This window comes from Crocodylus siamensis, chromosome 9 (assembly GCF_052110815.1).
Source record: "Crocodylus siamensis isolate JL-2025a chromosome 9, ASM5211081v1, whole genome shotgun sequence".
In the NCBI taxonomy this organism is placed as follows: Eukaryota; Metazoa; Chordata; order Crocodylia; family Crocodylidae; genus Crocodylus; species Crocodylus siamensis.
The window spans coordinates 33,946,045-33,961,250 of NC_143403.1; the positions used below are offsets into that span (position 1 = coordinate 33,946,045).

The 15,206-nt window shown below is 42.0% G+C and overlaps 1 protein-coding gene and 1 pseudogene across 10 annotated transcripts in view; both read right to left on the reverse strand.

Moving 5' to 3' along the window:
- The window catches only part of NECAB2 (N-terminal EF-hand calcium binding protein 2), a 403,696-nt gene that overhangs the window by 179,248 nt on the left and 209,242 nt on the right, over positions 1-15,206 (reverse strand). The gene's annotated exons all lie outside the window — the stretch shown is intronic.
- LOC149857300 (uncharacterized) lies at positions 3,946-9,917 on the reverse strand (annotated as a pseudogene).

The window sequence follows — 15,206 nt, forward strand, 5'->3', positions numbered from 1 at the left end:
TTTTACAGCCACTTTGTCCTGTTTATCCTACGTTAAATTTCCCTTCTTTGACTTCGGAGGAATGCATCAAATAACTGTTGCTTTTGCATTTCAACTCAATACATTAAACAAACTGGATAATCTACTGCTGCTTACATCCAGCTTTCAACTCACTAGTCTTACGCAATGCTGTAAAGATGGAAATGTACTCTTAAAAATGTTTTTGTGTGCTATGTTTTTAAACCAGTTCCCTCAGCATGAAAGATTGTGCCTTTATCAAGTTAGACTTTTTCACCAAGGTAAATGCCAAAAGTTATCTATACAAATCTTTTAAATCTGCATTTAGACTTTATTAACTTGATATAAATCTATAAATTGTATCCACATTTTATAAAAGCATTTGATAGTCTATAATTATCCAAATTAATTCTTAATTTGCATTGTATTTTACATTCAGATTTTTTTTCAGAAAATGGATTAATCATTAAGCAATATTAGTTGGTACATAAAGACACAATTTAGGTGTTGCCTTTTAAATGGAGAGTTCAGTGCAGCTGTAGTAGCTATGTAACAGAAGTGAATAGATGGGCAGGATATTTAGAAGGCAACTATGAGCTGATAAGCCCATCTAGGATTCCTGCTTTCAATAAAATAAACTATAATGACCAAAGGCTGTTAGACTTGCTGCCTTGCATTGCAATATAATTAAACACTATTTGACTCTAACGTGCTGCTTCCCCAGTTGATATAGCAACACACACACACATTGACTTTTCTCCTCTTTATAGCTACATGTTGTTTTCTCCTGAAAAGATTAACTTTAGTAAAAAAAACAATGTTTAGTTAGGATATAAATTACCTCACTTGTGGTGTTTCCTCCAGGTTTTTCTCTTGACATAGTTTATTATGAAAGGCCTATTTCCATCTTCTTCATTAACTCGGGCTTTCCTACTTATGGTTAAAAGTAAGAAGTCATAATCCTCTGTTTATGAACTCAGAACCCCAGTGCTACAGAAACTGGAGACATGCCACTTACTGGAGGATTATCATTCTGTTCCATGTCAAAAAGACACAGAGGCAGGAAATGAGAGAAGATCTTATTCTTTGTCTTGTTGATCTAACATCTCCCCTGAGAGAACTTAGAGACCCCCTTAGATACAATAGTGATTGGCGCACGAGAAATAATTAGCTAGATAGATGAGCGGAGTGTTCTTTCTATAAGGCTTCTAGTCCAGCTGTTTGTTAGCTTGATTATTCCAGCTGTCTGTCACCCTAAGATGTCCCCGGTGCTGAAAGCACTGTTCCAGCTAGCAAAAGAAGTCAAACATTGGATGCAAAAACCTGGGAACACACAGGTCTTGTAGAGCAGAGGCTTCTGGGATGGTGTCTAGTACTCTCAACAGACTTAGACAAGAATAATACATGCTTACATCAGCTCATGGACTCCCAATCTGGTACCCATTGACTTTATGAAAACTGGAGTGTGTCCCATAAGCTGAGACACAGGCAATGTATTGAAAAATTATGAAATTCAATACTTTGCTATCAGACAGTGTAAAATTGTGCAAGTTGCATAAGGGACAAAAATCAGCTGTCTTTTAAAAAACCCCAAAACAAAGTCTGGCTTGATCTAAACCAAAATTAAGGCTACCTTATTTACCATATTACCACACTGGAAGGCTGTGGGTAAGCAGCCGAGAGAGGTCTCAGATCACCATACCCTTCCCCATACCTAGTCATAGGTCTGAGAACCAGATCCTTGACTAGTGTAAATCAACGTAACTATATTGGCTTCAAGAGCTATGCCTGGTTCCAGCAGTTGAATTTTCAAGTGAGACTATAAATACTGACAAGCTTAGGTTAAAAAATAAACAAACTTAACAAGAAAATGGTTAAAACTGAACCTGTTTAGGGCTCAGAGTTGATAAGAAAGGCATTAAGATCTTACTGTCTTACAAGTAAATCAAGGATTGGTTTACTGAATTGCATTTCACACACATGCCACAGCCATTGCTACTGCCTACCATGCTAAGCCTATCAAACAGCTGAACACTAGGTCATGTTCAACAGGCATTACACCTTTGTACCCTTCCAAGCTCATTTCTTTAGGGGCTGTGGCTGAACAGAAAAAGCTGTCACTCAATACTAACTTGAGCCTCACTTCAAATTAGATAACAGCAGTGTGTACAAAGGCTACAGGGAAGTTATCTACATCAGTTTGACTGTTTGGTAAAACAGCTCTGTTTCTATTTAATCTTCTCTTTGGATGCTCTTTGTTTTCTGGATGATAAAATTTGATTATCAACAAAGGAAAAAAAAGTGTTGAGACAGCAAACAGAATGCTACAAAGGTACTATATACTTGCTCTAACACAAATGCCTTTTGGGAGATCTCAGCCATGACTACTGACTAACAGATGAATGCACCTACTGACCTAGAATGCCCAGCGCCATAACATCTTATCACTGTCGGCACCATATAAATAAGAGAATATCTGGGTTTTTTGCTTTGTCCAAAAAAGTAACTCCAATGTTGGATTAATGGGATTAATTTTGGGGGGGGGAGGGGGTTGCTCTGGTGAAGAAAATCTCCATTATTTAAGTATTTGTCTTGTATCACCTGAATAGCATTGTTTACTGGGACTTCCAATAGCTTTAAGAGCTGAACTAAACTCTAGACAGATCCTAAGATAGAAATATAAACAAGTTCTGGATCTAAAACAAAAATTGCTGCCCACATACTCACAAGATCTGGTCTAAGTTTTTCATTAAAATTTGCACTCCTTAGAACTGAAATTTTCCATTTTCGGAACACTTTAAAAATGTTTGAGGATGTGGAGGGGTTAATAAAAAAGGTTCACTTTTTATAATCCAAACCTGACTTTTTCCACTGACATTTTTTCTACAACCTTTTAAATAACATTTTCAGAAATGTTTGCAACATTGTTTTTCAGTTCACAAAAACATCACAAAAAGGGTCCAAGCCAAGAATTTAAAACTGAAAATAATGGGGAAATTTCTGAGGAAAGAAATCTGTTTTCCAACCAACCGTATGAGTGACTGGTGCTTTGTGAATCCGGAGGGGCACCTGCAAAAGCTGCTGACAGCAGTGGCCCTGTCAGGTGGGGCACCAGCCCTACTGACAGCATCAGTGTCGGCCATCAAGGAGGGGCACTGGCCCCATGAGGGGGGGCACGTGCATTCCCATGCACTCCCCACCAGTCTCCTATGACCAACTGCACTGCTCACACTCAGGGGCATACTTCAGAACATGCCTGCGCAGACACCCTTCAGTAGTCCCTTGGGCCTTTCCATAACAAATGTCTTAGTTTGTTTTGCAAAAGTAAGTCATTAAGAAGGCCAGCACCAAAGGAATCCTTTCCATGGTCTTATTAACACATTTGTCAGCCTGTCCTAGGGAGATTTAATGAGGTTTACTCTGATTAATTTTGCTCTGAACAGCTATTTCCTCCTTATTTTGCTAAAGAAGTTAAAATATTTATGGAGATGGTATAATAATTGCTGCTCAATTACGCTATTTCACAACAGAAGATCATTGAAGGGTGTATCTAGGATACTTTTCTTTTTCTTCTAACTAATCATTAGTGCACACTAGAAGGAACCATGTTATTTGGTATTACTGATGCTACTACGACGGCAGGAAATTAAACAGGCAAGCGTTGTTTGATAATGCTAATAAGCAATAAATCCAAATTTATATTAATGACTTGAATGCAAAAGGAAAAAAAAAACTTTACAAAAGAAACTGAACCATATTCTACTTTATCATGTTTGTTCAAATATTGAAATATTTCTTTTGATTATAAGTGATCAGCTCACTCTGAAACCCTCTGCAGTTATCCAGAAGAAAACAAGATACAAGTACTTCTGTGACACTGCATAAGAGTTTAGCTTCACAGAGGAGCTATTTTGCATGCTTACGCAGTCCTGGCATAAACTTCTGTAGTTACACTATGTATGATAATGCAGAGTGAAACCAATGAGTAACATCTTCTATACCATACAGACGGAAATCTTCCTTTAACAATACCAAGCAATAACATTGCATTTCATTACTATTGTAACGGGTTTCAAGAGTACCTGGATAGATAAACAAAGGCAGACAAAAATAAAGCATAAAAATGTGCAAGCATGTTCTACCCTGATGTCACAGGATACTGTAACTGCAATAGCACATAATGCTGCAAACCTGCAGCATCTCTCAGGTCAGTATTTATTAGATAAATCTCATTACACTCTTGTGAATTAAAATGCTGGGGAAAATGAGACAGAGTGGTTCAGGAATCTCCTCAAGAAGCCAGTGAGTAAGAGAATCCAGGACTCCCAGGGTCTGACACTACCTAAAGGAAGGCAGCCTCTTGAAAAATGAAAAGATAATTTTAGATTATAGAAAATAGAACTGATTTGGTTTTGGATGAGAGTGCATAGAATGAACTGTTTTGGGGTTGAGTCTCCCTCCTGAATGTTGGGTGCCTGAGGGTGCAAACTGCATGAAGTTACTTGTAGGATAAGCAGCAGCCCAGAGGAAACAAAGATGATGGGAAATTTTGTTGCTGAAGTTTTGTGCTCCAAGTTTGTACCAAGAGGAAAAAGGCCAGGTACAGATACTTTACCAGCATTTTTACCAGTACCACTTTTACCAGTAAAAGTGATCAGAAACCAGTCTATACCCATAACCGAATGGAAGTTTGGCACATGTAGACTGTTTTAAAGAATGGCAGAACCTGGTCTAAGACTTGTTCTGCCCCCCTCCCACTCCATCAAAGGGTGAATGCGTGATCTGTTTGCTATTGATCTAAACTACACCTTTTACAGAAAACTGCATACCTTGTACTGATTCTGCCTCAGGCTTTTTGAATGTCTGTACCTAGCCAAAGTCCCAGCTATGCAGTGAAAGGAGGCAGAAAATATAGGTTATTATCTTAACCAGTCTTCCAACTGAAGCCAACTAATCAAATCCACATTTTAATGCCTCATGAGGAATTATTACCAGGAATGATTTTCTTCTTTGTAATTCCGTATCACTGAACCTTAACTCCATGGTGTGACTGCCTGCTCCAACATATTAGCCCTTAAGTGGTCAGCTGGAAAGCCTGATCTCGCCACTTTGACCTACATATAATTCACACTGGATCCTTGTGCTGCAGGGTTGCTCTCCTGTGAGCAGAGGTCTGAGATGGAGGTCAAGGTATTTACATAAGACACCATAAAAACTGTTACTCAGAAAAGTAATGGTGCAACAAAGTTCCCTGCTTCTAGCAATGCTTTGGTTCCAGCAAGAATATGAACCTCAGTCTCACACCTCCCAAGCAAGTGCCAAAAATTCCAGGATTCAGTCTTTATTTCTGACTCATTGAATAGTTAATCATGTATACAAAGTAGAACAGCTCCAACAGGAGAAGCTGAGAGACCCATTCCAGGACAGCCAATAGACTGGTGGATAGGAAGTGCGCAGCTAAGGTTCAAATCCCCGGCCTGTATCAGGCAGAGTAGAAGCTTAAGTCTTTTGCCTCTCCCAGCACAGGTAAGAGACTGATCCTTTGGACTACTGGCTATATGGAGACAGGCAAGTCACACATTTTGACCAAATTTGCATTCCTGACAAAAGTGCAGTTCCACAAGAATTCTTCCAGCTAAGTCATTTATTTAGCACAAAAGTGCTACCACTGTCTTTTGCTCTAATTCTCCTGTTTGTGCTACTGTTGCTGAGGTCTTTGTGAGCCCTCAAGAGCAGCAATTAGAATTCTCTACTAAATTTCCACTGAGATGGCACACTGGGAACTGTCTGAAAAATTAATAAGGAGAGTGGGCCACACAGAACAGCACTTCCCTTGCTTCAAGTCCACTGCTGCATAAGGTACTGTACTGGAAACATGTAGCTGTCAGGGTAAATTATTCTGAGGCAGACAACATGCATCTTCATCAGCAGCAGTTCAAACAATGGACACTTTAGAGAGCAGTGTAATACATCTCATCCTATCACATGCATTTTGAGCTCACAATGGAGGAGCATTTTATATACATACAGGCAATGTCTACACGAGATACTGACTCTGCAGTTGTTACTGCGCAGTCATTTAGTAGTGGCATACATCAGTAGAAAATGACTGCATAGTTACTGTGCGGGAGTGTCGCCAAACAGCTTTTAGGTGATGCTGACTGTGCAGTAGCTCGTTACCACAGTGCAGTAGCATCGCGGCATGCTTCGTGCCACACAATACTATTGTGCAGTATTAATGAGCTACTGCACAGTCAGCATCATGTAGATGCAGCCACATTGTAGTAATATACAGGCTTTAATATATAACTATGCAAACACACAGCCAAGATTAAAACAAACACATGAACGAGCTATCATGCCTTTAGTTAGGATCCTAAAATCATATTTAGGCACTGAAATAAATAGCCAGATTTTCAAAACTGTTGAACCTCTTATAGCTCTAGTACTAGCATTTTGAAGAGGTCACTGTTAAGCTTCTTAGTTCTGAAGGATGCAACAAATGGTGACTATCCCATCTCCCATGGACCCTAGGGATATGATGGCCATCCACCAGTGTGAGAGAGCTTACAAGCTAAAGAAGAAAGAAAGGCAGGAGAAAGGAACCAATATATCCCTTTCACCCAAGTCACAGAACCAGAGAAGGCACCCAGGCCTGTTTCCAGTCCAGTGCTGTGACTTAAACTCTGTTAGCAGCTGCCACCATCATGTTTCTCACCCTGATATCACACACACATATTTATGCTTAGGTATATTTCTATAAAGATCAAACACAGCCATTTATCCTTCTAGAAATTCTTACTAGTGATGGTTTAAAGGCGATACTTAAAATTGAGTTAACTAAAACTGCTGTAGTGAAAAAAGACGTACTTGAGGAGAGACTCTTGTGGTTAATGCACTAGATTGTAACAGAGGGCTTCCAGGGTTAATGACTCCCTGCTTCAGTTCCATATCTGTATAACAGAGATAACATTTTTTTCCTCCCACCTTTTGCTTTTTTCATTTAAGTATGTTCTTCAGTACAGTGCAATGGGGATCAATACTGTGGCCACTGCATGTGACCTTAATACATACAGTAAATGTGTCTTTTCTCTTCCCCCCAAAAATGTTTCAAATAGCCATTTGTGTTTAATTTTCTGATGATAAAGGAATGCTTTTTCTCATATGAGAATTTAATATAACTCAAAATTAATTAAATAATTTTGAATGCAGTAGAGAAACGCAGGGGGGGATTCTGCTGGATTAGAAATATTCATCACAATGATACTCCTTTATGTGATATTGACAGCAAGAGAGAAGATCTGTTAGTATCAGGGGGATTTAAAGTATGAACAGGAATATTTTTACTAGGTTGTTATAAATTACATGCATACTTTATGTGCTATTTAACGTCGGAAGGAATCTTGCTTAACTGATAAGAGTTATCTCAGCCAAGATGAGCCAGTCTGCTCTTGATACCCAAATCCAGATTGTTTATAAATATATTAAAGAGTACTGGTCCACGTATGGAGCCCCGGGGGATACCACTGGTCACCATGAGCCATGTTGACATGGTGCCATTCACTATCACTCTCTGGGTCGGACCATGGAGCCAATTCCCGAGCCTTCAGACAGTAAGGTTGTTGAGGCCACAGTTCTCCAATTTAACCATGAGCACTCCATGGGAGACCAAGTCAAAGGCTTTTCTGAAGTCCAAATAAATGACATTAACCTCTTACCATTTGTCCAGGTGATGTGTTACCTGGTCATAGAAGGAAATGAGGTTGGTCAGGCAAGACCTACCTGCAATGAAGGTATCTTTCAAAATGTTGCATTCCATTAGCCTGGTGTTAATGGTTTCTTTGATGATTTTCTCCAATATCTTTCCAGGGACTGAGGTCAAACTGATTGGCCTGTAGTTACCTGGATCTTCCTTCCTCCTTTTCTTGAAGATAGGCACCACAATGGCCTTCTTCCAATCCTCAGGAACCTCTTCCAAGCACCACGAGTTCTCAGATATCCTTGCCATTGGATAACAGGGGGCCTTCTCGGGGCCCATTTTCCTGTGGCCTGCCCACCTGTTTCTGGGCTAACCACTCGCCTTCTCGCCCACCATGCCTTGATGTTAATTAACTGATGTTAATTAAGCGGGACGCTGCCCATTTTTTGCCCCGATGCCAGGGGGCGCTATATGCAGCTCTGTTCCTCCCCTATACCGCAGCCCAAGCCTCGCAGATGGCATCCAGATGTTATCCATATCACCGGCCCCACGTTGGGCCCCAGAATCCTACCAGTTGGACCCCACTTAGATCCCTCCATTCAGGCAGCCTATTCTGCCTTCATTCTCAGCTGCATAGCTCCCTGAGCTACTTCCCCCTTACGGGTGTGGTGCCCCCGGGACCTTCAGCTCTGCTGGCCCTGGCCCACCTCCAGGCCAATCAGAACCCTGGGCCCTCAGCTCTTGGGCATTCCTTGCAGTGGGCCCCTGGCCCTTTGACCCTTCCAGGCCTGGCCCCAGCTTGGACCAGTCGGGGGATGTCAAAACAGGTTAAGAGTCTACGACCTGACTCTCTCTCTCTGGGGTCCACCTTCTAGACCCTACAAAGGGGGTAACCCACCGGGTTGTGGGGGCTAGGGGTTAAGGCACCACCTTTCACTGGGGTGGTAACTGGCCTGGCATTTCCTGGGGGCTCCCGCACCACTGAGAGCCCCACCAGGGCTCCCACTCCTAGCAGGGTGCAGTTTTAGGTCATGCCCAGGACCATGAGCCTCCTGACCATCCCCTATAGCTCCTCCCTTACCTCCAGATGATACCAGCAGCACTGCGGCCAGGCGATGTTGTTGCCTGGCCTTCCAGCAGCAAAATGCCCTGTTTATATGGGCAGCCCTGAATCCAAAATGGTTGCCCTAATCAGGCCCTTGCCTGCTTCTGGCGTCTGGCCCTTAAAGTGGCAGGCACAAACAGTGCCCTGCCACAGCTGCGCGATGATGTCAGCCAGTTCCTTTAGCACTCTTGGGTGCATTCCATCTGGGCCAGCTGATTTGTGGATGTCCAGCTTCTCAAAGTGTTCCCTCATGAGATCTTCACCAATGATGGGTGTGTGTTCCCCCATACCCTGGCAATCCTGCATCTTGTTTGGCAGGGTGATCCCCTTGGGCTAGTGGAAGACTGACGCAAAGTAATGATTAAGGACATTAGCTTTTTCCTGGGTGTTAGTTGTCAGCTGCCCCATTTGATTTAGCAAGGGTCCAACGTTACCCTTGTTTTTCTTCTGACTACTCACATATCTGAAGGACTTTTTATTGTCCTTGATTTCCATAGCCAATTTGAGTTCTGTTTTGGCCTTCGCTTTCCTAGTTTGCTCCCTACAGGTGTGGGCCAGTGCTGAATAAGCCTTCTTGATGATATTGCCTGACTTCCAACCCTTATAGGCTTCTCTTTTCAGATGCGGGAGGTCCATGAGTCCCTTATTTAGCCACAGCATTCGCCCAGCCCTTTTGCTATCTTTCCTACAGGCTGGGATGGACTTCCCTTGTGCTTCAAGGATCGCGTCCTTAAAGAGCGACCACTTGTCATAAACTCCCCTCTCAGTTGGATCACGGTTTCTCAGGGCCTTGGCAACCAGCTTCCTGAGCTTATGAAAGTCGGCTTTCCTAAAATCAAGGATTATTGAGTTGCTGACTGATTTGCCAGCTTTGTGATGGATAGAGAAAGTGATCAACTCGTGATCACTGTCTCCCAGTTTCGCTTCGATTCTTAGGTTGCTCACTAGATCATCCCCTTTGGCCAGTACCAGATCCAGGAGTGCCTTACCTCTTGGTGGCCCATGGACTTTTTGGGACAAGTAGAATTTGTCAATGCAGGTGAGAAAGCTACGCGACTGATCAGATTTGGCAGAGTGCTCCTCCCATGAGATGTCAGGATAGTTGAAGTCGCCCATGGCAACCATGGATCAAGAGCATTCAGCCTCTGCCAGTTCCTTGTGAATGTGTGGTCAAGATCTTCCTCTTGGGTAGGAGGTCTGTAGTCTCCTACTGTTTTATTCCCTTCACCATGTTCCCTCGATAATCTGACCCAGTGGGTCTCGAGTCGCCCTTCTTGGGCACCAAACTCCACTTGTAGGAAAGTGTACTGCTTCTTCATGTAGAGAGCTACACCTCTACCCTTTCCAGCAACATGATCCCTCTTGTACAAGGTATTGCCACTATATCTGTGGTCCAGTCATAGGTGGAGTCCCACCAGGTCTCCGTTATTCCTATGAGATTGTATTGATTTTTGCTTAGCAGGAGAGCCAGTTCCTCCTCTTTGTTCCCCAGGCTCCTGGCATTTGTGTACAGGCAAGTAAGCCTGCCATTGGAGGTGCTAGGCTTCCCAGTACTCCTAGAAGAGTCCCACCCTGGGCTGGAGTAGGGGTGAATTCCCTTGGAGTTCACTTGTGTCCCTTCTGCTGCATGACTTACTGATTCTGCAGTTGATGCTTGGTGGGTTTGCACTGGTGGTTGTCTGCTCATCCCCCAGCGAGTTTAATGTGTTCTTGGTAAGCCAGCCTCATGATTCTGACTCCAATGTGCTGAGCCTTACACCCAATGGAAAGCTGCAAACAGATGGCCTCCATCTTATTCCCCTTAATTTTGCCTCAAAGATTCCCATCTGACTGCCAACTCTGAAACCACCTTATTTTTACCAACTGTTTTAATCTGAGAAAGGATCAAATTTGTTGCCTCTGATTTCTGTTAATCTGATCCAAACCCAAGCTTCTCTCAGGTTTTGGTTTTCCAAGATCTAAACAGGTTTTTCAAACCCATCCAGCAGCACATCTTTTCAGCTAAACCCCACATTCAATAAATGGAACTACAGTGTCAGTCCCTGGAAGACAGACTGTTCTCTAACAAGGTTTTGTTAACTTTCAGTTTCTTAACCTTTTCCTGCAATTAAAGAATAGACGCAAAATACCCAAATCCATCAGACATCTTTCTCCAATGACCTTGGGTCATCTTTCACCCACCTACTGCTTAAAAAATTAGGCATGTGGTGAAATGTAAGTGTGGAATTGCTGATTTAAATTCTTTGTTCATAAATTAACTGCTTCTTCTGAGATAGATCTCTCATAAGTAGCATATTCATACTGTCTTCCCTGACCACTTGAATTCCTTCTCCAAACAAAAACTGGGTGTCCAAATACCAATTGCTAGGTACATAATCAGTAGAAGAAAGCCAAAGAAAAAAGACAATTAAATATTTGATAAATGAAGGTATTAACATATGAAAGCCCCTCTCAGATTTACTGAAAAAATGTCTTAATGAAAAATAATAAGAGACACCTGTTCAGATAAAAGCTACCACTGCATATATTTATAAAAAAGATTCTTTTCCTAGAATTGCTGTCTTTTTAGGAACTGTCTGGGTAGTTACCATTCTACCAGATATTGTTTTTTCTGAATTATTTTAGACATTTTGGGGGAAAATTTTTTTCAAAAGTTTCTCTCTTTAGCTGTTTTTTTCCCCCCTGTGTGCACCTCCATAGTATTGGAACACTTTGCCCTTCCAGGGTTCTGGAAAGCAGCTGTGATTGTAAAGAGATGAAGCACTGGAAGTCTCAAGAGTTAAGATGTGCCCCTGAAGTGCCCAGCAGAAAGAAGCTATCCTCCCCACCTAGGATGGTGTGGCATCTTCTCTACGCTGTGGCCTGCCTGTCTCATGGGTCAACGTGGGAAGGCTAATGTTCTGAGCCCTCTTCAACTTGGAAACTAAATTTAGATTCCTACTTCTGAAAATACTGGCTTTAGTTAACATTTATCCCTTTTGGGTTCTCAAATTAATCTTTTTGTTGGCACTACACAATTAATTATTTAGTTGCAACTTTCAGAGAAAGCACTTGTTTCATTCAGCAGACTGAGTTATTTTAAAGACACTGTTGATTTTAAGATCTGAGATTTATAGGTAGGAATCTTCTTAAATTGTAGTTTCAAATTTTTTTTCAGAAATTGTGAAAACTGATGATCTCCACAAAAAACAATATTGTCTGCGATTTCCCAGGAAGCCAACTAAAAAAAAAACCTTAATAAACATAAAATGCGGGGGGGCGGGGGGAACCAGCAGTCCTTGCTGCCACTGCGGCCTGGCCTTGCAGCTTGCCAAGGAAGGGAAGGCACAGGGCAGCCGCTCAGTGCCAAGGGGCAGGGCTGCACAAAGGGCAGCCAGCAGTTAAGATAGATGGCATTCCATCTCTCCTCCCCTGCCCCTCCTTCTTCTACTGACATCAGAAGCACAGACATACAGGAGACAAAATCTGGCCACAGTAAACAATCAAATATTGCAAATGCATATAATTAGACTAAAGAAAGGGTTATTTTGGAACGCCAGGGAAGTTAGGCATTAAAATATGCCTTGCATATCCTGTTGGTACAAAGTGAATACTAATGACTGCAATGGGCAGGTATCATTGTCTGAAAAAAATTTAAGAGCAACATGCAAGCTCTCAGAACCAATTGCTCTGAAAAACTATGATAAAGTTTCTTGAAAGAAACAAGGAAGGAGTACTGGTAAGGAAAATAAAGCTGAAATGCTGCAGAGTGTAGTATTATGGTCTTGTTTCTAATTCAGGTTTTTTGTGCTAATACAGAAAAACTTTAAGCATGTAGGCCAGCAGTCAGCAACCTTTCTGGGCTGTGGGCCAGAATGACTCAGTTCAGCTCAGAGATAGGAGGACCCAGCTGCTGCCTGCGCTTTAACCCCATGACAGCATGGGGAGAGCAACTGCTGCCAAAGTCCCCACTACCAAATGCAGCAAAAGCCCCACATCTGAACCAGATGGCTCCATGAGCTGGATCTGACCTGCAGGCTGCAGGCTACTGACCCCTGATATAGGGGATTCTGAAGTATAGTTATAAGAGGACTTTACATATATCTTGCTCATTTACTTACTTTTGAATTAAAAGCTGTTACTTGCTCTTTACTAATTTCATATGCCTGGAATAATATTTTTAAAGCATTTTTCCAGCACTTTTCCAGCTCACCTCCTTCCATTGTTTAGATGTGGGGATGCTAAGGAACAATGAATGAAGCTTTATGGAAATAGACACACTCATTTTCAACAGCAATTTCAACAATCTCATTAGAACTCATTTCTTGTTCTTGTTAAAAAGAATAGCCTACAACAACATTTCTGTAGGGGAAAGTTATTAAGCAGACTGGATAAGCTTAAGGACATAAGTTTGGACAGCTAAACCAGTGGTTCTCCACCTTTGGTACCTTATGTACCCACTGCTGATCGACACAGCAAAAGCAAAATGGGAAGTGCCACCACAGCACTTCCAGTTTTGCTGCCACGAGCTGAGTCCCCCTTTTTCCTCTTGGACCATGGCCCAGGCAAAGCAGCCTGCGCAGGGTCTCCCTCCCTGTCCCCCAGCACACTGACACTGGGAAGTGAAAGCCCCGGCACACCAGACACAGTGAGAGGGTGGTGGCTGGAACTTCCGGCCTGACCAAGCAAAGATACCTCCAACTCACCAGGCAAGCGGGAGGGCCAAACTCAAAATGCAGCACCTACGTACCCCCTGCCTGTATCTCACTTACCCCCAGGGGTACACGTACCACAGGCTGAGAAACAGTGAGCTAAACCATCTCCTAAGGTAAAGCATAGGAAGAATTGTTTTGTTGCTAGAAATAGAGCAGGTTTGGGTTAATTCAGTTCTATTGTTGATCTATAATCTAGCTGGAAAATGGAAGCAGATTTGAGCCTCTTCTCAAATAAATGATCCTGCACAGTTGAGGAATATAGAGTGTGCAAGAAATTCTCATCCTCATTTAGTTTCTATAGTAAGGTACATTTTTCACTAGAGTAAAATGAAAGAGAAGGCATATTGAATGCATTCAGACAGACTGAAGAGGTACATATTTTAATGAACACTGACATTTGTCTGATTTCTGTTGACCTAGTGAAATATTTCATCCTGAACTCAAATATTACTTTGATTAGTAAATGCAACTTACAAACACTCCTAAATATTGCTTTATCAGAAACCTATTCATAAAATTTGGGAAATCAGAGAACATTTCAATAAAAGACTCCAACTGCTGATTGGTAGAGGGGAAAGAAGAGTCCCGAGAGCAGATGCCTTTACCCAAGATACTCTATAAAGCAACCATGGAAAATTCAAACCTGAACTCATTTCCTTTCCCCAGGGGCTGGCTATATTAAAGAAGAAAGCATTAAGAAAACAAAGACCAGTCAGCCTGTCATTTGCTTTAACCATTCTGCCATTGATTCCTCTCTCCCACCTTTCCTTGCCCCAATAAAGCCTGAATCTGGATTCAGTTTCTCATCAGAAGCGACTCTTAAATCAGGAGAACTCAGTTTAGATTCAAACTAGATCTAGAATGCTATCAATGTTAGAAAAACCTAATAGATTTGACAGTTTATGCTATGTTCTGCAGCACCCACAGAGATGCTATCACCATCCTTGCAGCCCTGCTACGCCAGGAACCTGTATTCAAAAAATTACACTGGAAAGGAGCTAAGTGTAAAAACCAAGTCATTTTATAGCCTGCTCAACAGAAGAGTCCAATGTGAAACAAAAATTAAAAAGTAGGGTACAGGCATCAGCCAAATCAAATCACATTGTAGGTGCATTGTTCAGGACAGTTCAACAGTAACACCTGACAAAAGTAGTTGGCAGGAAAAGAAAAGAAAAGCATGCAAGATGTACTGTGCTTCTTGGCTGTCACAGAACATAGATCACAAACCCAAAAGTTTCAGCCTCAAAGACAGACTGAAGATGGTGTTCATTCCAGTGGCATAATCAAGCCACTGAAGTAAGGGTGCTCCTTGCACACCAGCCTGCGTTTGAGAATTGATTGTTGCAAGCTGGGAGAAGTCTGATTCTATCAGAAACTGGAATGGAGAAAGGGGCTCTGATGCATTTTTTAAAACAACACACAGCAAGTTGAAAGGGAAACTTCAGAGGCAGTTCAACATCAGATACAAGCCAAAAATTCAGAGGTGCTCTCATTGCCTTCAGTTGGAAGTTGTGGGTGCTCAGAACCTCTAAAAATCAAGTCCAACTTGCCTCAAGTTGAAATCCCCCCCAAACCCAAGAGCCACATTACAAAATTTTGGCTGTGCTGATTTCCTAAAGGCCTAAGTTCTCTCAAAAGAATTTCCCACTCCCATGAAAGGCTCTGAGTTCATCATTTGTATATTCAACAGTGGAGGAAAAAAATGGTCTTT